The sequence below is a fragment of the Triturus cristatus genome, chromosome 4_1, assembly GCF_964204655.1.
Source record: "Triturus cristatus chromosome 4_1, aTriCri1.1, whole genome shotgun sequence".
Lineage (NCBI taxonomy): Eukaryota > Metazoa > Chordata > Amphibia > Caudata > Salamandridae > Triturus > Triturus cristatus.
The window spans coordinates 345,526,924-345,550,838 of record NC_140585.1 but is presented as its reverse complement, the minus strand read 5'-3'; the positions used below and the strand labels follow the sequence as shown (position 1 = coordinate 345,550,838).

The following is a 23,915-nucleotide window of genomic DNA, read 5'->3' as shown; positions in this document are numbered from 1 at the left end:
GGATGTATAATTTCTTTTGTATATAATTAGCCGGCTCCCCTAGAGGGGATACTTAACTAGGTTTAGGTATATAAAAGTATTTCTTCTTTGGTGACTAGTACCCCGAGGAATTAAAAATGTACATAAAAGGATCCTGGTCTGTGCACTTAGTAACATTCATAAGTGATGAGATGCGGAGCGTTTTTTCTGGTGTTCTGCCAGCCAAATCTAGTGAATATGACTTGCAACTAGTATTTACAAATGGTTTGGTTTAAGTACAGTCTGTGGGCTGTCTTTTGTTTCTGTCTTAAGTGTTGATCTGTGGGTTAAATGTGTGTTTAAATGTTATGGTGTGGTAAATTGTGTTTTGGATGTTGCTAGCACTGGAAAGCGTGTGATTGAATGAATAAATTTATGACCCCTGAAAAGAAATTGTATATCAAAATAAATTTTTCCATAGGGCCAATTATTGCAGTTTAGATAAAATTAGGAAGGCTTTTTGTCTTTGACAGCTTCAGGGCTGTGCAAGGCAGATTTTGACCTTGCAGCCTGTAAGGTGGGGGCTAGAAATAGGAGCGAGTACACCAGGAGGTGAAATCACTGCTTAGAAAGCTTCTCTGACATGAAAATGTGTAATGCTTGCAGCAGGAGAGCCTTGGAGAGAGGTGGGGGCCAGGAGTAGTCGCTGTGGCCCGGTTCTGCGCTGTTGGGCTATTTTTAGCTTCACCGATAAGACAGGGCAGCTGATGAACGAGTTAGACTTTTCATAGAAAACTGTTTTTATTTTTTAAAACTGTTGCATTAATCCTAGACAAAAAGTAAAATGATGCTCTTGCTTGAAATTTTAAAGGCTATATGCCTATATAAAAACGATTTTCCTATTAAGAATTAATTTTCTCAGTGGAAATTGTGGCCCAAAGCTAACATGGAATATTAGATAAGTAAGTTTACTTTTAGAAAGTTAAAATTAAGATGACCTGTGTGTCAGAAGCGACACAGTCAGTTCAGCTGACAGCTGGTCATCATAAAGATGACCTACTGTCAGATGGGGATGAGTAAGGCAAGAAAATCAGTTATTGATTTTAAGCCTGACAAATTAAGCCGGCCAGAATATTTGACTCGGAGCTGTAGGTTCAATAATTGCGCATCACTGCTCATTTATATATGCTATTGTAATTTGTCTATGCTTTCTGTGCTTGGTATACTGATTGGATATTATGGAACCATTATGATTTGTAGCCCCTGCAAAAAGGTGACCTGAATTTTTCTAAAATATCGCACTAGCGAAATCCTGTTCTGTTTCTTTGGAAGTGTATAAGTATGCCTTTGATCCCTTAAAGGAAATCAGGTTTCCTTTTGCATATTCTTTATATGGGGATAAAAGGCCTAAAAAAAAAAAACGAAATTGTGTGTTTTACAATAGATTAAATTCAGATACAAAATGTCACAGCATTTATCCTTTTGTATAGGGTATTCAAAGGCATTCACATTATACAGAACGACAGAGTTGTGTTGGCTTGAAAGCTTGACTTGAAAGGCGTGTGAATCCGACGCCTTTACGTGTCAAGCAGCTGTGTCAACACGAATTTGTCTATTTCTGACTCCGGCCACAGAAAACAGCTGAATTACTACCCTTTAAAAAAAACTCGGAGTAAACATCCTGCATTTCAGACTGCTGTTTTAAAGGTTAGAAATGTAGTTTCATTATTTTCGATAAACAGAGGACAGATTGACAGTAGGGATTTCTTTTGGTAATGCCTTTTTAAATAAGGATAAGAGTGGTTTTTGATGTTAAATAATAATGACTGTCTTTTAAAAGTGGCGCAGACTTAAATGTTATCTAACATAGGTGCATTAAATTCGTTTTTTTACTATTCATAATGCCTGCATCATGATGCTGTGACCTCCTAGCATCCAAATTGAATTTAAGCCATGCTATACAGCAATAGGGGGTCAATTACATGTGAAAATGTCACTTTATCCAGGCTACAAAACTTATTTTTCTAAGGGTATACATTATACATTTCTGATGCCACATCTCTGGGATATGTAGAGGATATTCTGGGGATGACTATTATGCAAAAACATTGTAGGATATTCATTTTTAAGTGCCCTAAAGATCAAAGTCGAAATTGAGTAAAAATTCACTATTTAAATGAGATTTCTCCAGTCAGAGCAGCTTTTAAACTGTCTTAGGCTCCAGTAAATGCACATATGTAAGCATAGACTTAATAGCTGACATCTATACTGCTCAAGCACTCAGCACACTGCTTCTAAATATCACTATGTATAAAAACTGGCAGAAGTTATTAAGCTTACCTCTGAAATTGCTGGTGAACACGATTAGAGTGGGTTTTGCTGTTTCGCCTTCGGTCTCTAGGGTCACTTTGACTTGGGAGCACCGCATGACAACCTTGCATACAAGATGGAACAGCTGCATAGGTTAAAGGCCGAACTCCTACATTTAGAAGCCTGGCAGGGCTCAGCGCAATATGTGTATTGACATTTCGACATTTGAAAGACAAAATGGCAGGGAAAGAAAGAGGTTTTGCTTCCCTTTTTTTGGCAAAAGCAAGTTGTGTGCACTCAATGAACATAGTATAATGGTATATGTGACCTCTGTTTAAAAGATAATGGCTCTGCCATATATATAGTACAAATGCTTTTAGGGCTGAATTCAGGAAGTAATGGGATTTAGTTTGAATTCATGTCCCCTTGTGTTACACTTGTACATTTGCTAAAGGAATATGTTCTTTAGCTAGCTGAAATGTGCTATTTAGCTCCTCAGAGTTTGTTTATGCCCAGTTGCTACAAATTGGGGTTGATAGTGTTGACAGAATGAAACCTGTTACAGGTTTCCTACTGTCAAAAATGGGGGAGGAGGCTAGCTCCTCTACAAATTAAGGGTAGGCAAATTTATGTGTTCTCTCTCTTTTTCTTAATTTCTTTCGAGCCTGTCTAAACTGTCTGTGAAATAGCCATGAGACATTTAATTGGCTATTCAGTAATACTGTTTTAAACATTATTAGCGTTAATAAAATGAATAAATATATTTTGCTATGTTACTACCCATCCTCTCTGATGGAATTATGAGAGGATGAGTAGTCTAGACTGCTGCTTCCTTATTTGATCTTTAAGGGAAACTAGCTGTGGGCAGTTTTTGTTTGAAAATTCTCAAGTGACAACACCACTATTGTTTGTTATTCTCATGCTACATACAGTTTTGCAAGGGCATTGCTAGTTTTTATTAGCCAGTCTGTGTAAATAAACTGACAGTCCTTACTAGAACTGATGTTGCATAGTTTGGATTGTGAAAAAGTAGAATGCAGGGAAGAGGTCTATGCGATCCTTAGCAAACATTTTTGAGGAAAATATTGTTTTATAGGAGTCGGTTAGTCACAAGATGTTCTACTGGAGAACGTGTACCCATTATGTGGAAGTTTTTAGTTCTTTATGTAATAGGAATCCTTGTTAAATTAGCAGTGTTAGATTTTCCTGTCGCTCCTATAACATGAGAGCATGGTCCTGAGTATACAATGTAGGTGCTTTTATTAAGAAAAATCATTTTAGAAGTGTCTGCAGTCCTGTACAAGTAATGCAAAGTTTATGAGGAAAAGTGTATAACATTTCCTTTTTCTTGAGGGTCTTTAGATGATTAAGATAGAAATATACATATGTAAAAATTTGGAGTATGTCTGTACTGTTTTTCTCTTTTCCTCAGAATTTGGTAAATGAACACAGACTTCCTTGACTGCTTGGGATTGGGTGACGTATTACTCTTGTCAGTTCACCAAAGAGTTCCTTTTATACTTGCCAATAGGTCCAGGCTGTTGTTTTATTTACTCTCACATATATGAAAGTGGTTCTAGGGTGCTTTGTTAATATATGGGGCGTCCCTAGACTAGGAAGTATTCTGAGACTATCCTCTCTGTTGATAGATTATTTCTGTGCCTTGTCTAAAGACCTTTTGTTCTGTCCACCAATAGATATTTGCTGCTTTACAACCATTGCCAGAGGGGCGCGGACATCAGATTCAGCTTGAGGAGTCAGCACCAGTCCAGCTTGAAGTCAAAGTGAAGGTAACCAGCACAGGCAATGCTGGCAACAAGGACCTCAGTGAAGGTAGAAGGCCGGAAGCATTGGGATGAGTGTACCCCTGCTACTATCTTGGGCGAAAGACGGGGTCACAAATCAGAAAGGAGAAATCGTGGATCAAGCTTTTGATGCCCAGCCGAGAGTCACAGACCGACCAGGAAGGCGAGAAAGTTTTTGCTTGAGGTAACCCCCTTTGAAACAAGGGTTGCTTCAGAGATTCTAGCATCAGGCCTCTGAATCCTGGTCCTAAAGTGGCTGTAAAGTTTTCACTTTTGTTGGCCAAGAGATATGGCCCCAACGAAAGAGCAGTGTGCCAGCAGAGCAATACAGGAGTTAGGGAAGGACTTGAATTCAGGGTACAGGTGCTGTGTCTCTGGTGCCTGTTAGATTGAAATGAAGAAAACTGGTGCACTGCCTGAGACACTGGACAGGATCGCTGAGCGCATTTGCCCTGGTCGGTGATTGCCCTATCCTGAAAGAAGAAACTTTTCCCTTGAAACTAGGCCATGATTTCTGAGTTGCGAGTTGTGCAGCTCCACCGTGGGAACAACAAGAGCCTGCCTGGGAGGCTCAAACGGACACAGGGAGAAGACTCCCCTCTGGTTGGTTGTACAGCGGCTTTAATTTCCCAAGGACTTCTTTTTCTTTTTTTTTGTTGGGAATGTACCCCATTGATCGTCCCATTTTTGAGGAGGAGCAACCCTTTGCAGTTCTTCGTCCTAATTCTCATGGTCCTGTGTAGTCCTCCTGGTCCTCTGAATCCAGGATCATTTTTTGTAAATAATATGTCTGACTGCTTTACTGTTTGTATTGGGTATAATGATAGATACTCTAGCCCTCATAAAGGAAACACTGGAAAAGTCTAGCGAAAATGTTTTTGAAGTTGAAATGGATGGTAACTGAAATGCATAGGAGCCTTGAAAATGTTTTTACTGGATGGTTCTAGGATTTGCTTAGGACTAGAAAGCTAATAATTCTGTTTCTGATAGCAAGTAATTACTCTCTCCTGCTATCTGTATGACCCAATTCTCTGTTCCCTTTGTACTTCTGTTTATACCTTATACATACTCGCTTAACAATATTTAGAATGAGAAATGCCCACCTAGCAATGAATTAGGATATTTATGAAAAAAAAAAAAAAATTATTAAAAATTAATTTGCATATTTTTCATTTTCCTACTGGATTATGGGAGATGTCTTCAGCTAACGCTAAAAGGTCGTCTGTGGTAAATTGGCTGCGATTAAATTAGCGTTAGCAGAATCCATCTGGTATTTAGAGGCTATCCTGTGCATTTTGTGGAATCCATTTTGTATTTCTGGCAGCCATTTTGTCTTCCCTTGTGCTCTGTTTAAAGGACTGGCTATACTTAGACTCTGCTACCTTGCACATGCGCAGGAATATCTAACTGTCCATGCAACTGTTTTTAGTCTGTAACTATCAGGTTGTTTCTACCAGAGTCAGCAACTGCTAGCTCCTCCTTTACGGTTGACTGTGCATTTTTGTATGACCATTTATGTATGTAACTCTTCTCATGTATACTTGCACCGCCCTTTTCTGAGCCCCTGTGTGGGTATAAAAGACCCATGGTTCTTCTACTCTGTGTGCTACCTTCATTCAGCACCACAGGGTGCTGGGTGAATGTGGTTCCACCTCATGATGTTTATTAAACTCTGTATTTTCTATTCCAGTTTCTGTGCCAACTTCTTTCTAATAGTCTGTGCAGAGAAGGGCGAACCCCTTGCACTGGTAGGCCTAGCTGAGGCCTATTTTCTACAGACAGACTGAAGGATGTTAAAGTAATTTTAGTAATTTGGATGAGGTGCTGCATATTATCTACAATTTGGTCCAATAATGCCAACAGTAGTAAAGAAGAGAGAACAATAAGCAGGATTTTACATACAGGACCTAAACAGCAACTTTCTTCATGAGAAAAATCAAAGGGGAAAGTGTATGGTAATGGACTTGCACATGCTTTGATAAAGGCAATCTTGCATGCTCAGATTACCCATCCATGTGACTGTTAGCCTACAATTCCTGAAATCAAATAAATCCTCTAAAAATTGGGCATCTATTTGAAGAGTTTATAAAATGCAACTTAATTACTTGTAAAAGATTATGGAAAGACATTTGCTGATTGAAGCTTCTTGCCTCCAGACACTTCTTAATATGATGTATCATGATACATCAGTCCTAAACTAAATAGGAAGCCTATATCAATCATGCCAGGCTACTCTGAAAACGCACAGCAAAACTAATTATAAAATTGCCTTCAATCAAAAAAACTACACAGCGTGAAGTTTATTTTAAATTAGGTTTATGAGCACAAATAATCTCTATCACAATGAAAGGCTGAAGAGCACTGAAAAAAATAGATCATGAAAAATACGTTCTACTAAATAAGAGCTAGAACAAACCTAGCGGAGGAATGGATTGATCAAGTACTTGATTTTTTAAATCTATGTAACGTATGTGGATATAACTGCAGTGGATCAGTTCAAATCTAATACGACCTATAAAAGACAACAAGCGAGGATAAGCACATAGCATCTGAAAGGTGTTATGGAGAGAAGAGGTGAAAACAGTCAGTCAGTTAATTAAGGTAGAGCACATAAAGGTGAGTTTTCAATGTTTTTGAAATGATAAGTCATGTGTCAAACGTATTTCTCCAGGTAGGTATTTTCATGTTCTGTGTGCTTATCAGGAGAAGGTGCTATACCTTGTTTTCTGTTTTTTTAATCTTTTGGTATTTCAAAGAATAGGCATGGGTTGTTTTAGTGTATGTCGATTCTCCTGCAATGGGGGTTGTTGATCAAATATCTGGGAAGACAAAGGTGAATAGCTCAGAAGGTTGACTGAAAGTGATTAAAACTATTTCAAAATCAATTTCGGTTTCACTAGTGAGTCAGTGAAAGATTTTAAAACGCGGTGCTGCAATCTATTTTGAGAATCTTCAAAGATAAGTGAGGAGCCAGTCAGGTAAATGAGGAGCATCATGTACATATCTCTTGGCATGGCTTCTTTCCCGGCCCTCTAGCTACGGCGGCCACCAATAATCATTGTTTTCTCTCTCTCTCCCTCTATCTCTATCTCTCTGATTATGCCAGAGCTCATACCATAATAGGGTTTGAATACTAGCAATTCCCTTATTTTGCCAAGTTTCTGCAGATCTACATACTGGGGCTGGAAGTAGCAGTAAGCAATAGTTCTCCATGGTTGGAATGCCCTTTTGAGTCTATGCATACCTAATAACTTGCATGTTTTGTGGGTGTTCATTAGCATTGTCCCTTATATTTTACCATAAAGAGAAATGTTGTCATTTTACTCCTTACCAAGTCATAAGTAAAACTTCTTCCAGGGTTGGGGAAAAAAGTGGTTGGTGGGACAGTGAATTTTTTACTGTGCAATAGATTTTCACATGAGCAAATCTACACATGCATATTTGCTCGTGCTAAAATGTAGTACACAAATATTTTCTAGGAGTACCATTTCCTGACCTACTTCTGTAAATTTTTGTGAATTAATGAAAGCCATAAATGTGCAGTAATGCAAGTACACTGTTGTGACTCTCATTAAGAATTAGGCCCCTATTTAGGTCTGGCGTTAACCAAGACCTTTTGTTTTTATTAAAATTCTCTCTTTCTCTCTCTATGTACCAGCTGGCTTCACTGTGAGTGACAGCTTTCTGCTCTTTCACAAGGAACATATTGGCAAGCAAAATAGTTGTGTTCAGTGCCAGGGAACCACTGTAGCAAGGTGTGGTTTTTGAGACCAAAATTTAGTTTTTTGCTTTTGCCAATGTTTGTTACAATGATGAGGGTCCAGCAGCTTCCACAACAATAAAGTTTTACAAAAACTATGTTGAAACAAAACAAAACCAAAAGGCTGATCACCAATGTCATAACTATTGGCTTGTTTATATTCATGTTTCCTATAATTTTGTTGAAACTGGTTACACTGATTTTCTATTATGAATATTTTGGGGAAATACTAGTATGCATCAAAACATTTTACTAAATGATGCTTTAAAGAAATGGTACCTACAATTTCACAGTAGTTTAGCCCAAAAAAAATTCTTAGTTGCTATATTTTAATAAATATTTTATTTTGAAAGCAGAGAATCATCAATCTTGTTTTCAAGCTTTTGCATATATATTTGCATTTAATCAGAGAGCATCCTGGGAGTATTATACATAGTCTTATATTATTAAACTTTGCAAACATGTGTGCACATTTTTATATTGGAAACACTGTCAGTAGATCAGTTTGAACCTCCTTCATTTCCTACGAGCGATCATCCTAATAATAAAGGTTTTGTATTACTGAACCATAAATACAAGTTTCAACAGCATTAACTTATGGATGTAAATGTTTTCTTAACTGCAGACAATGCCTTTCCCTGATCCATAATGTGGTACTGTAATCTGACAGACAAAGGCAGTGGGCTGGGCCTGCTTCTCTCAATGACAAAATAAACATGAAAACTTGTCCTTGACCCAAAACAATATGTCCTGGGCCTCCTGCTGTAGAAAGTCCACACACACACACCCATTCAATTACAACATAAGTCACTATCAGTGCTTCAAACTTCAGCTCATATAGGTAAAGGGGATACACAATATACTACAAAATACCAGCTAAGATTCAATTGCTGTTGTTGATATGCGCACAGCATTTATAGTCATGAGGAGGATTTATATGTATCAGTTTTCTAATGAGGTGTAGGTGAATAACAACAGTCAGTGAGTTTTTATATACGTGCAGCAATGTTAGAAGTTTTTTAATCTTAAAGCACATGGATTTGCCAATATTACGTGAGATGCCTAAATGTGAAAGACCCTCCATCCATATTCGTCCAGCAGTTAACATTTTTTCATATAGAAGAGGAGATATTTGTTTTTTGTATGGTTGAGTTTCACAGAGAATGAAAACATCTATTTCATTAGTCTTTCTAGGACGTTTTTGAAGGTTGTGATGTCTGATGGGTCTCTTAAAGCCGGACAAATAATCTCTGACAAGCAAAAACATATCTGTTTTGTGCAGAATTTAAAACAAGCATTGACAAAGCCAATAGGTCTCGCCCATGGGCAGACTATTGGCTGTGGCAATCCGGTGGGTGTAGCGGTTGGAGGTGGATATAGGGATGATTTTAAAAATGTCTATAAAGCAGCTAATGCTAGCTGTTTAATACAGCTTTGTTCCTTCTGTCGGGATGGGGAGACAAACCAGAGACGGGGTGTGGGGGTGGTTAGGAAACCAGGAGGGAAGGGTGCCTGGTTGGTGAGAAAAAGACAGGGAAGGGAAGAAATAAGGTAAAAAAGCATTGGTAAATGCATTAGGTTTCGCCTATGTGATTAATATTAAGATGTTTTTTGTTGTAAGTTGTAACTTGCTGAGTAGTTGTACAATATAATTTACAGAAAGTCTGTTAAAGTGTTATGGCTTGTTTATGTATGAAAAGGCAATAGATTTTACTGTTACTAGTGGTATAGTGCGGGTAAATAATAGCATAATTTTGAATATTGTGCTGTTACTACTGGTATAGGGCGGGTAAGTAATAGCAACATTTTAAAAAACTCAATTTATTTTAAAAATGCGTGCTGCCCCAACCTCCAAAATCATTTAAAAAGTTACAATCAATCCAGGGATTCCTAAATTTTGGTAGAACATACATTTTGGATTACGCAGAAAGAGTAAAATCTTTCAACGATTTAATAAAACCTGATTTTTCAGTTAGACATTGGACACAGGAACAGACCAGGAACACACAGATACACTTTGTTCCCTACAAGCTGACATGATAACTTCCAAACACTTACAGACATGCGTAAACATAAGCAACCTGGTTATCCGTATAATTGCGAGTCAATCTGGGTACACCTATGTAACATATAACGGAGGGGAAATAGTACCAATTGCATACAAATCACATTTGTATACAAATGCGGAGATGCGCTTCACATCTACTGAAAAGATTCTGACAGCAGTACAGACTGCTGTAGTGAGAGAAAGAGCACTGGCACAGGGGAAACGAATAATAGTAGTGACTCCGGTTCCAGCCTTAGAGGCTGCAACAAAGGCAAGTGTTCCTAACACTAAAGCTTTACATCCAAGATGGATACAATGGGCTAATTCTCTCACTGCAACAGATGTAGAATATAGGTACGACCCAGTTTAAAGACACAGGCATGCTTGCAAAATGAACAAGAATATCCTCTACCAAATGAAATAATGCCTCTAGATCAGTATGAATATATCATTTACACTGACGGATCTGCTCAGCCGGCTATAGGAAGCAACAACAATATAGCGCAGCATGTGCAATCGTTAAAGGTCGCATGCGGGATGGAAACTCCCATCCAAGTTGCACTAAAACACAATCTCTAGGAGACTGCATGGCACAGTTGGCCGAGTTAAAAGCCTTGATACTGGCACTTGTAAATACGGATCGAGAATCCCCAACCTAATTGTGTGCAATTCCTTTTACTGTGTGCGGTCATATAATGAATACTTGCAGAACTGGGTTCAAAACGGGTTCAAAGACACAAAATGTGGCACAATTAACCATAAAAAGCTATGGGAACAGGTAGTGGAGTTGAAAACCGAACTACCAAGGACTCATGTGATACACACACAGACATCAGCGTGATTGGAATTCATTGGCTGATGAAGCCGCAAAGGGGGCTGTACGTACAGCTTCCGTAGCTGCAATCACTCGTTCTAAAACGAAAATAGACGCTGAGATTATGGTGGCTGTTATTGCTTCATGCAAAAACAGCGGTGCAGTACCAAAAGGATTTCCACTCAAGTAGTCCTACAATTTAGATGCCAATAACTTTCCATTTACTCAGATTCCTGGAGTGGGGGGCAGAGTAATTCCAAACATGGATCGTAGGTTAGGTTTAATCCTGGCAGCACACAAAGGGATAGGTTCTGCTCATGCAGGAGTTACGGCGACAGTTTCTTTATTGAAACAATGCTATTGGTGGCCTGGTTTAACAAAGCAGACTAAAGATATCATCTTGAAATGTGACATCTGCCAGCAGATGAAAGATTCCACCGTAACACATCCAGTGCAGACACTATTGTTATTAGCTGACAAACTACTAGTGTGTGTCTACCTAGACCACTGTGGCCCCTTAAAAAAAGATGGGGCTAAAAAATATTTCATGATAGCAGTGGATTCCTGCTCGAGATTCCTATCGGTGTGGCCCCAGCGCTCGACTGATGCTCGAACTGTTATAAAAGACTTGCGAGTCATCATCGGGACATACGCAATTGGCACATTATATTCTGACCAGGGCCCTGCGTTTAGCTCACGGGTTTACATGGAGACGATGCGAGGATAGGGTGAAGCATTGCGGTAATCCTCTGTACCATCCCGAGGGAAATCCGAGACTTAAAGCAGTCTTTAACAGCTAGAGTATTAGGCACGGGTGAGAGATGGTTGAAACATCTTTTTGGGGTACAGCAGTCTCTTAACAACATGCCAAGAAGTTCTCTAAGGGGGGGTTCACTACTTATGAGGTCCTATTTGGGACAAGAATGTGGGTACCTGATCTTGATTGTGAAGGCGCAGTGGTGGATGAAAAACCTTTTGACATCCATGATCGTTTGGCTGTTTTACAGGATCTAAATGAATCCAGGACACAACAAAGTAATGTCCACCTGAAGCAGACCACCACTGGTGAAGTCAAATCAGTCACGGCAAGACCCGTCTGGATCCCAAAAGTCGGGATCTGGTCAGAGAGAAAATAGCGGAAAAGAAAGAATTTGGGCCATTATACAGAAAGCCTGTACCGGTCCTAGCAGTGAAAGGAATAAGAAGGGTACTTATACCGCCTCTTGCCGGAAAAAAGGAGAAAAGGTTTGTCTCAATTGACCTAATCAAACCATACTATGTGGCCGATACTGAGCAGTAGGCCACGTGGACTCCAAAGTAGCAGATACCCTCCTGTCGCTACAATTCAAGAAGTTCAAACGGAAAGACTCATCACGTTTGAGGAGTCAACTGTACGGAATGAAGGACTATGCAACAATGCTATGGAACTCGTTCCTCTTGAACCGGAAGTTCAACTTCGAAATCAAACTCAATATGAAAAACAAATTGCTATACAGATGTCTACATCAACATGCCTCAACAAGAGCAAGCAACGATTTCTACAAATCCTGATGCAATACCAACAATTGATCGAACTGCTTCTGGCTACTTCATAAACTTCGATACTTTTTTTTTTATCCAAGTGAACCTGAAACGATGCCAGCCCAAAAATCACACAAGCAGCAAGTTAAAGACGTTCTGAACTTTCTTAAAAAGACTTACCTGGTATCACCATGGGTAATTTCCGGGATACTTTTCTTTCTTTTCTGGTTAGACTTAGTAATAGCATGCTTATTAATAGCAAATACCTTCAACAAAGCTCTGAAGCCCAAAAGGTGGATTTAATTTTAAAACCACATCAATCATCTCATCGAGAACGAATAGACTTGTCATCAGTGACCATTACAGCAGTTCCTGTACCGGATGGTATAGTTTGGGACAAGGTTGATTTTGATATATTTGGCCTGACAGAAAATTTAAAAATTCCACACTTATTTAAAATATTGTTGAGTGATATCATTACCTCAAGTACATTTTCAGATGATTGGAATTTTGAAACCGTAAATAACATGTTGTCTGAATTAGAAACATCTGCTGCATTTCCTAATAGTGAAACATTGGAGAGCACACCAGATTTTGAAACGATGTATTGTTATCAGCATTATGGTCATCACTTTTTGCATAAATCTGCTAATCCTAGAATTGTGTTCACATACCATCAGTGGGAACATTGTCCAACATCGCCAAAAGGCAGCTCAAAAACATTTGCATCTTATTATAAGGTTGCACCAACATCAGCACAGAAAAATATGCTAACACCAAGCAGATTTACTCTGCGTCCTTTATTGCCCAGTTGTCTGAACAAGGTTACGACTTATGGAAAGACACCATAGACTTAAAATCGGTCTGGGGTACTAGAGAATGGCAAGTTCAAGGAACAGAAGCTTTATTTAAAGCATGCCTTATCCCTCAACAGATCAGGTTTTTGAACGAGACAGTACAACAGATGTCTTGCCTTGGACTAGCCAAGAACAAAGACTTGAACACACCTCGGCTACCAACACCATCACTGACCGAGGGTAACAAAAGTTCACATACAGAGGTTACATTAGATGACATCATGCAATACAATAGATCAGACCCCGATCACTAAGCGCTGTGAGAGGGTGCTGCCTTAGTCCAGGTGGGAGATGGCGCATGTTACCGCGTGCCCCAAGCCTCCTGAAAGTGTACTGTCTTGAGCTTTTTCCTGAACGGGAGCAGGGAATGTTCCTTTCGTACATTCTCAGGCAACTTGTTCCAGATTTGTGGGATGCAAGTGGAGAACGCCCTTCCTCCAATGGAGGACAAGCGAAAGCGAGGGCAGACAAACAGATTGGCCTCAGATGACCGTAACGTTCTACTTGGATTGTATTTGGCTAGACTGTCTTTGATGTATCTTGGGGCTTGGCCATAAATGGCTTTGTGTGCAATGCAGAGGCCTTTAAATGTTATCCTCTGTCTGATTGGGAGCCAGTGCAGCTGGCGCAGGATAGGCGTGGCATGCGTTTGTCTGGGTACCTTAAAGATCAGTCTAACGGCATCATTCATAACTATCTGCTATCTTGCCAGTAGTTTTCCTGGGAGACCGAGGTAGAGGGAGTTGCCATAGTCTAATCTTGATATAGTTAGGGCTCATACAGCTAATCTAAGGGTGTCAAAAGTAAGAAGGGGGGCCAATTTGCGTAGCTGTCTCAGCAAGCCTATACAAGTGCCCACTATTGCCGATACCTGTTGGGTCATGGATAGCTTGGCATCGATGTTCAAGCCCAGGCTTTTACAGCCTGTGCCGGCTCTGGGTATTCGCCTAGTTCTTGAGGCCAGAAGAGATTGCTCCAGGGGTTGGCATCAGTGGTGGTGGCCAGCACCTCTGTCTTATCTGGATTGATCTTTAGAGAGTTGGCCGTCATCCAGTTGACAGTTAATTTGAGGATGTTCTGAACTCTAGCCTGGGCGATTGGAGAATTATCAATCTGAATGATAATTTGGGTATCGTCGGCGTAGTTGTAAATCTGGCACTCCATCTGATTCAGTGCGGTTATCAAAGGTTGGAGATAGGCATTGAACAGAAGGGGTGACAGTGCCGACCCCTGTGGAACCCCACAGGGAGGTGTGCCTACGTTGGATACAGCGTCAGTCAGTTGTGTTCTCTGGGAGCGGCCATCCAGAAAGGACGTGATCCATGCTAGTGCCTTGCCCTGAACTTCTAGATCATATATCCGCGACAGGAGTAAGTCATGATTGACTGTGTCAAATGCCGTGGATAGATCTAGCAGAATCAGGGCGCATAGTTTTTTGGTGTCTGCTCTCAGTCTTAATCCATCCATCTATGCTGCTGCAACCCTCCTTGTCATCAGTCCTGGCCACTTCTCCACACACTGCTGTCTCGCCATACCACACAACACTGAGGAAGTGTTCTCCTGCAACTTTTCATACACTTACCCACACTCAACACTCCCTGCATCTGCACCAACAGCACACAACATCCCATTCTTTCACATTCATACTGTCTTGCAACCACCCACACAGCACTAGCATTCATGCTCCTCAACACCTGCTCAGTAAACAAGCACAAGTATTCCAGATGGCTACAACCAATCAGTGCCATGCTCATACCCATTCTGAATGCTTGCACCTCTTCTACAATCTTCCCAGATACTTGGAAACAAGCAACTGTCCTCCCATTGCTAACCCTCCGCGGGCCATTTAATGCTCACCATCTACAGACTGATCTCCCAACTACCATTCCCAGCCAAGGTCTTAGAGAAAATAATCAACAGACACCTCAATGAATACCTCAATAACCACCAGCTCCTCTACACCATGCAGTCTGGATTCGGACCCAAAAACAGCATGGAAATTTCCCTCATCGCTGCCATGGGTGACATCTGCATGACTCTGGATGGACGAGACACAGCGGCCCTCATCCTCCTAGACCTCTCTGCAGCGTTTGATACGGTCTTCCACACCATCCTCATCCATTGCCTACACCACATAAGGATCCAAGGACAGGCCCTCTGAGGGATCTGCTTCTTCCTCACTGGAAGGACCAAGTCAGTCAGCCGGACACTGTACAACACAGATGCAAGTGACCTCATTTGAGGAGTTACACAAGGGTCCTGCATGGGGGCTTCCAATGTGAACCTTCCCAAGAGGTCACCTGGCAATATCACCCTCAGTCTTGCCCTTCTCCATATTGCACAAGGACGAAACATTCTATACTTTTATTAATCAGTTTCTGGCCTGTGAAGGCCACTGATGATGTCCTGGTATTGCAGAGCCGTCGTATCTGGCCCCATATCCTACAGTTCCTTACAGTTTCCTGTGGTTAGCTTTCTCTGTTTTGGAGCTTCTTCATGATATAAGGACTAGGACGAAGAAGATGGGCGAGGAGGTAATGTCCCACTTTCTTCAAGTACTTGTCTTCCTTGCTGAGTCCTAAGGACTCACCTTCTCTGCCTGTTGGAGTCACTGGAGAGCTTGATATTTCAGGAGTTTAATGGATATTCCCGATTTCGATTTGCCAGTGGGAACAAGTATAAGCGTTAGACATAACGTTTTAGTTAAGAGGTAGGCTAGATAATAACTGCCTATGCTGCGAGTCAAACCTCACGATGTGAGGACGAAGGATGACCAGGACGGATTATCAACAGGTTATTTTCACTTATTGAATGGCTGAACATACGTATATAGCAAAGCGATAAAACAAATAAATGTATAACTCCACAGAACATATGGAAAACACTTTTACGGAAATTAGAACATAAATAAACATTATAACGAATATGGGTATGCAAAACTCTCAACATGTTAAGAAAGTAAAAATTGGCGGCTTAAACTTTTACCTGTTTGGAAAAATTCTCAGTTCTCAGTCTCTTTGTGCTTCCTGTTTTAGGCCCCCCACCAATGCTACCACTCCACAATGAATGAATTAATCGTGCCTTATGTAGTTTATTCCTCGTAGCTAGGTCCCCGCCGCCACACCCCCAAGCTGCCAAATCAGCGCGTGGAACGCAGCAGAGAAGGAAAAGGGGGCTAGCAGGCAGTCATGGAAACACCATTATTTTGTTTCCGGGTCGGCAGCAGAGACAGGTAGTCTGCGACCCGGAAACGATAGGAAAGTGAAACCAAGTTGAAGTCAGCAGTGAGTTATGCCGAGCGTTTGACGTTCCCTTTGGCTATATCGCTTCCTTCGTAATTCTCCGTTTAATTAGGTTCTCTGCTTTGTGATCTGCTCACTGAAGAGGGGCGTGGGGAATATGATAAATGCAGTGGCAATTGTAACGCGGTTTTCTGTACGTCACGGAGGCACAACGAATTTTTCTGCCAGCCTAAGAATCGTTTATTTTTAACGATATTTTATGAGCGCCTTCAAGTTGCCAACATTTTTTGTACACAATATCCTATGTTTGTAATAAGAAGAAAGAAGGAGCTACCTGTAGTGTAGAACGTGGAGTAGAACTGCTCTGGAAACTCCGCCTGTAGTTTCAGCAAAGGAATTTATTTCCAGAGATACAAAGTAAGGGAGCCGACGGCAGGGATGCTGGCATAGAAGGAAACCAATAGCAACTCTCGTGGAGGCACAGAACTTAGGAGGACAGAATGTAACAAGGATTCCATAAGTAGAATTCGTATAATTAAAGGAACATGTGAAATAGAAATGACATATCACATACCCCCCCCATCAACAAAAATTCATTCAAAACATAATCTTGAAATTTTATTGGTAACTTACATATACGTTGGTTGCGTACAGTTCCATAAAGGGACAGAACTTAGGATGACAGAATGTAACTAGGATTCCATAAGTAGAATACGGATAATTAAAGGAATATGTGAAATAGAAATGACATATCACACTACCTATGCCTTGGTGCATAGCCGGCCTTTGCTAAAATAGCGCTCTGATCGTGGGCGCAGAGAAATTTGGTGCCGTTGCTGGTGGTAGTGAATCTAATGAGGCAGCAGGGGGCCCCTTTTGTGTCCACTGGTAATTACCTGAATGAGCAGGGACTGGCCCCTGAACACAAACATCCCAGCACCACCCTCAGCTCACCTAAATCACCGTAGCTTAGCTGCCTCACGCAGATGATGGTTTTGTTGATGTGTGTCAGCAGGGGTCAGAGGGTGAAGGGAAGGGAGGGCAGGGAAGGGGGCTAAAGGGCTGCCCCTCATAGACAATTTTTGCCTTGGACCTGGGCTCATCTCGCCCATGCTCAAGACCGTCCCTGCCTGGATGTAATGGTGTTACATTGTGGCATGAGTGCTAAGAAAAATTTTCTTCCTTGCAGTTTTCCCAGAGAAAAATACCGCCCATTTGTTTGCATTTTAATTTTCTACAAAGGCCCAGACATAATGCTTAAATGGAATAAGCTGCTTCCATTCTTCACATAGCGTTTCTGTCTTAGTTTACTTTAATTATCTGTCAGGGGTTATTAAGGCAGCTCTAGGAAACATTTTAAAGTGATTTTTTTCCTCATACTTCCTGCTTTGAGCCTGTGCTCATAAGGGGAACATACCTGGCGGGGACATTAAAATACTGGCCATGATGCTATACTACCGGCCAGATGACAACCCTATTTCCCAGCAAGATGGGGGTCATAAGAGCAAAGCATGTGCGTACTGTAGACTGAGTTGTGGAGTTATTTTTAGGTTTTATTCCATACTGCCCTCTACATTTAAGCCCATAGTCTTTAGAAGTGAACACAATATGCAAGTACTATGTTTTTGCTATAACTGAAGTGCTCTTCCTCTGCTACACCCTGGATTAAGTTTAAGGTATCAAGTACTATAAACATTTATTGACAAAAGACCCCCAACTAGGTGTGCAATTCACTAAGGTGGACAGACAGTAGAAGACCTGGCTTTAAATGCTGGCTTTACCACTTTGTCAAGATACGCTTGTTGTGAACACTATTAAAAGTCTGGTCAGGTTCCACAACATAGTGACATTTCTTTGGTGAAAGTTGTCCACAAGACTCCGCGTCACAACCTCTTACTCCCCAGAAGTTGTGTAAAGAGAAAGATGCAATCTATGGAATCAGAAGACATGTTTTATATTAATCCCAGCCTTCCCTTATGATGAATTGTGTGCTCATGGGCAATCACTTTTTGGAAACATTGCTCGTTTTTTTTAATAGAGAGAGGAAAAATTTAAATCAAATAAGACACTAGTAGTAAGTATGTGATAAGAAACAAGACTGCAACCCAACATTTATTTGATTTTGCTGCTGAGGTAAAGAACATCCACTTTCACCTTCCACTCACTAAAATTTAGTGCAGTGAGAACGTTATGGACCTCGAAACATGGAGTCTTGCACTTTGGTGCTTCACCAAATTGTTTGATCGCGTTCCAATCATATCCTTCCTATGCTTCTGCCCCCTTAAATACCATCATGTGAAAGAGGTTGGCGATCCACTGAAGGCTTGAGCCGCATGCCCTGCTAAAATCGAGGTTCTCTTGATTCCTCAAGCCCAAAGGAAGTGGAGCCTCAATGTGGTTCTGTCTGCCACCCGCTCTCTAACCTCATATGGCAAGAATTACACAGAAATGATTAACTTTTGATGTAAAAAGAGCAAAAAAGAGATACCGTTTTAGAGGGTGAATTGCACAAAGTGAAACCAGGAAACTATGGTCAATCCTGACTTCCAAGCTTGACCAAACTGTATGATCCTGGGCAATTGTTTTATTTCACCTTGCTTCCTTTGAAAATCATTAGTTTAATATTTGCACTGCCCAACATTTTCTCTTGTGTTTAGCTTAATAAACTATAATGTTTTCCCATGTATAATAATAATCTAGGGCACACACAGGTTGCACATGAGAACTGACTTGCCTCTTGGTTCACTATTGGCATTGTCCTCAGAGTTAGGGGGGGCATGAATATTTCTAAGTTAATGTTTGAAAACTATTCAAATAAATGCTACTCACAGAGATATAACTTGATGTAATAAGGCAAAACACTTCCACGTTAGAGAAATACACTTTTCAGAATGTTGAATCTTTTTTTATCTTGTGTTTACATGTTTGTTGCGTGAGGCCTTTAAACAAGAAAGTATTTCTAAAGATAAGTTTTGCAGGGCACCCTATGTGTTCTTTTTCCTTTACTTCAGTTAACATGTATATAAATGTGTGCCTGTTTGCCTTACATCTTTCTGAATATTAGTACTCAGTCACAGAAAGAGCAGGCCAGTGCTGAAGTTCACTAGTGGGCTCCATCTAACGGTCAGGTAGATCGCAGGGCCGGACTGGTCATTCCAGGCACCGGGCAATCCCCGGTAGGCTGAATGGGGTGGCGTCCGGTTTTGCGCCAGGGGGCCGGTTCTGCTGTTGGGGCCGATTTGGATCACGGTCAGTCCAAATCGGCCCCAACAACAGAACACAGTGAGTGAGTGACCACCATTGACTTACATTATTTATGCCCAAATCAGGCCGCCTGGCTTTCTGACTGAGGCGGCGGCCTGGTGATGACTGTGAGCACAGAAATGCTTGCTGGTGCTCCGACGCGTGTGACGTGTCTGCCGATTTTCATTGCAAGGCAGGCAGGCTCTGATCAGGAGGCAGGCCGCCCGCCCTGCTCATTATAATTTATTAAATAAACAACACCACCTGACCTGGATGATCATTGATAACATCAATGATCATCATGGTCAGGTGACAGGTCAGGTAGTGTTGTTTGTTTAATAAATTATAATGAGGCGGGCGGCCGCCTGCTGCTTGATAATAGATCCTGCTTGATGATGACGCGTGCAAATGTCACCGCCTCCGCGTCTGCGTGCCTGTTTTTTTTAGGGTGGGGTGAGGGTCTGCTGCCTGGTAGAGTGGTAGTGATGATCAGGGGGCAGGGCTCATCAGGGGCTCATGCACATTGGGAAAAAGTGCGCGTGACCAGACACTGACTCAGCCTAGGCGAGGTCGAGGCAGGCTGAGGCATTTCAGAGGCCAGAGGGAGACAGGGACTGGAAAGAGAGCGGCTGCTCAGCACCCCATAATTTAATTCCCCCTGTCTGCCAGTGCCGCCCGCAGGTGAGTGCTATGCTATTTGTTCCTTCCTGGCCAGATCTGTTGATTTATGGGTGGCGAGGTGGCACTGTAGTGTCTGGGCAGTGGGCATTGGGCTGCGACTCGCGACCGGGCTGGGGCGGGCCAGAAATTTCAAAAGCAAAAGGGGCCTAAGGAAGGAAGGGGCAAGGGGGCTACGAATAGGCCCTGGACCGGTTCCGCAGCGCAGTGGCACTGCACTGGCTTTTGTTTGTTGTTGTTGCTTGCTTAATTTGAATGTGAGCAGGGAGCGAGGTGGTGGCTGGCCTCAAGCTCGGCCCTGCAGCCAGAACGGGTTTATGATTATCGCCTACTGCCTGACACGCGGCGCGGAGCCCGGCCCAGACACTGAAAGCCACAGGACTGAGTGACTGTGCAGCGCTGATTGACAGTCTAGTTCACGGTGCGATGTGCGTCCCCCTGTCTCTTTCCTCTCCTTTCTTTTATTTGCTCCCCTGGGAAATTGATCCAAAAAAGAAAAAACACTTTTGCTGGCAATGTCGTATTTTTCTGTTATTTTAATTCCAAGGTCCATCATCGGAAATAAAAGGTTAAAAATATGTTAAAATAACTATATAAAGTAAGACAGAGTGGTAGCAAACTGGCCAGATTTATTTTATTTACACCCAAACACATTAGCGTCACTTTTACAGAGTTTGCCAGTGAAGCGCTATTTTTGTTTTCCCTGGGCTTGCAACTAGTACACCAATCCTGGAAGTACTGCAATGAATGGATTGGAATGTGTACTGCGGTTCTGCGTCCAGGGATGTGGTCTTTTTTACCATACTGCTTACATTTTGTAAGGATGTAAGCAATGAACATTAAAATGGGTCCATTTAGGACCCTGTAGTCATGTCCTCAACTTTTCAGGCAAAAGCAATCACTGATTTCTGAATAGTGAGTGTAAAAGTGCTAAGCTAACCATGTTGTTCCTGCTTACATTTCACATGGTTTGCTAATTTTGCATTCCCTATGAGTGTTTGCTTTTCCAGGATGTTGTTACTGTTTTTTTTAGGCCACATATTGCTCTTGTCTAGTGCGTCATTTAAATTGAGCCGCATCCAGGTGTTTATAGCCGGCAACAATTGGGTTTTAATTGAAGGCAGTGTGAGTTTTTCTCAGTGGGCCAGTATGGAGTTCAGTGGGGGAGAGGTTCAGCCTTAATAACCAGTCCATCAGACCACTCTCCTGAGGGAGCACAATCCCATGCTATACCTTAGAAGGCTTCGAAAGACCTTAGAAGCCCTGGTGTCTTAGCACCAGCAGGTGGACCCTAGCAGTGGTTTAACCTTCAAGGCTTGTCCACCACAATCCATACTGAAGTTCACCTCCAGTCTTGTGGGCAGGCCTATGAAGCAGCACACCCTAGAACAGGGGTCTTCAAACTGTGGGGCGCGACCCCCAGGGGGGCCGTGGAGTGATGCAAAGGGGGTCGCGCCTTCCCAGTCACACTTCTGCCCAGGCCCAAGGGCTTCAGCCGCCCCCCCCCACACTTCCCCCGTCCTGTGTCTCAGCCCGGGCTGCTGCAGTGAAACTTGAGCTGCTGGGGGCTCAGCTGGGCAGTGTCTGGATTCCTATCTCCGGCACCCCCGTGTTTTTTCACAGGTCTTTAAAGACCATTTAACATGCCTTTGTAAACTGCTTACAGAGGCTTAGGTTTTTTTGCTGGTTCCAGTACCCCCTGGGTCCCCACTGTGCCTATTCCTTACATTTGGATTTTACATTCACTGCCGTAGTGTGAAAATGCATTTCATGGAAAGGAATACAAAGTTGGCTTCCTGGGGGCGCCGTGAGTGAAAGTTTATTGTGCTTTTGAAGCACCTGCTGCAGCGTTTCTTTCCCCAGCAATTACCAGGCCTCACATAAATGTCAAGATAACTTGTGTGATTAATTATCTTCCTGGAGAGAGATCAGAATGTTGTATAGTTGAGGTTTTGACTTAGGTGATGTTAGTGCAGAGGGTTAATATGCCTGCTGCAAAGAACGTGTACCAAATAGATTACAGAGTGCGTATGATGTGAAGAGATCAGCGGGTTACTGCTTTAAAAGAGGCATCCTTTTATTACTTGCAATTTATAACTTAAAGTCCTAATAGAGAATAGTGAGCGATTAACTTTCATCCTAGAACTGCATACACACTGCAAAGTATACATTATTAGACCATTGATTAATGTTGCAAAAAGGGTTAATTTGGCTAGAAATCAATTCTTATTATTAAAGGAAACTCCCAACTATGCTGTTTCTTTTTCGACTCTGAGTTTGTGCTTCTCCACACCAAGCACACTTGAACTATACTGCCTACCAGTATGGATGACATGTGACTCCTATACTTTTAGTCCTTTGGCTTATGTAACATTTCCTATACACTGATTTACACACTTATGATTGATTGTCTCTGTGTAATGTGTGTGTGATGCAAAGTGCTCGGACACCCTACACTGGTATGAGTGGCACTATATAACTAATTCAATGCATCTGAGAGTGTGGGGTTATGGAGACTTGGTCACTGTTAAAGGGTGCTAGTGAGAGAATCCGTGTTGGGGGTGGTCATTGTGGGGGGCACCAACAAACATTGTTGCACAGGGCACCACCAGCACTAAAGCCGGCCCTGGGAAGTATGCACAGATAAGCGCTGAAGATACCGCTTTAGGTGACTGCTTTTTTTTGTACCGACTGGGCCACCAAAATAATCTGCTGGCAACCCTAACCATAGGACTGGAAGTTTGTTGCAGGATCAGCACATTATTTATTTCCTTCACCTTCGATCCCCGATTAATGCTGCAATAGTTTAACTTAGATATTAAAGTCTACGCCCCCGTCAATAACATGCTGAGTTACTTCATGGGTCTGGGAATGCACCCTGCATTCAGACAACTCATTCCTCATTCTCGCCCTTCATTGTCACGCTCACCTTGCACTCACAGCGATCACAATGCACTCACACTGATCACCATGCACTTGCACCATTCACCTGCTCACCTTGCACTCACAGTGATCACAATGCACTCACACTGATCACCATGCACTTGCACCATTCACCCGCTCACCTTGCACTCACAGTGATCACAATGCACTCACACTGATCACCATGCACTTGCACCATTCACCCGCTCACCCTGCACTCACAGTGATCACAATGCACTCACACTGATCACCATGCACTTGCACCATTCACCCGCTCACCTTGCACTCACAGTGATCACTCTGCTCTCAAAATGCACTTGTCCTGCTCACACTATACCTCAACCTGCAGTCACACGAGTACACTACTCATCCTGCACTCATGTGACACTTCACTCACCTGTCCCCCTCACTACTCAATATGCAACTCACTCAAACAAGCCCATCAGTAATCATACATTCATTCATCCCATTCTGAACTTGCATCCACACCCAAAATGAGAGAGGACAGCAAGGGAGTGAGAGAATTTGATTGAAGAGGTCAGGGATGAGGAGAAATGTGAATTGCCGAAGAGAAGAGTGGACACGCAAGAAGTGAGTGTGATCCAAAGGTGAGGGCTTCTGTTAGAACAAAGGGGAGATGTGAAAGAGGAATGGGGGGACTGGAGAGGTGTAAGATACAAATAGACAAAAATTTGAATGAAGAGACGAGGTGAATGAGAAGTGCTGAGGGGCACAGGAGGTGACAGGGCCAGAGAGGC

The 23,915-nt window shown here is 42.0% G+C and overlaps 1 protein-coding gene across 2 annotated transcripts in view; it reads right to left on the bottom strand.

The window, feature by feature from the left end:
• Positions 1-16,299, bottom strand: part of CCDC91 (coiled-coil domain containing 91) — a 1,604,885-nt gene extending 1,588,586 nt beyond the window's left edge. Inside the window, exon 1 of one of the 2 annotated variants that reach the window (XM_085652331.1) lies at positions 16,058-16,299. The gene's annotated coding sequence lies outside the window, so the exon portion shown is untranslated. The remainder of the gene's footprint in view (positions 1-16,057) is intronic. The other variant, XM_085652332.1, reaches the window with a different exon arrangement.
• Positions 16,300-23,915: the final 7,616 nt, after the last annotated feature.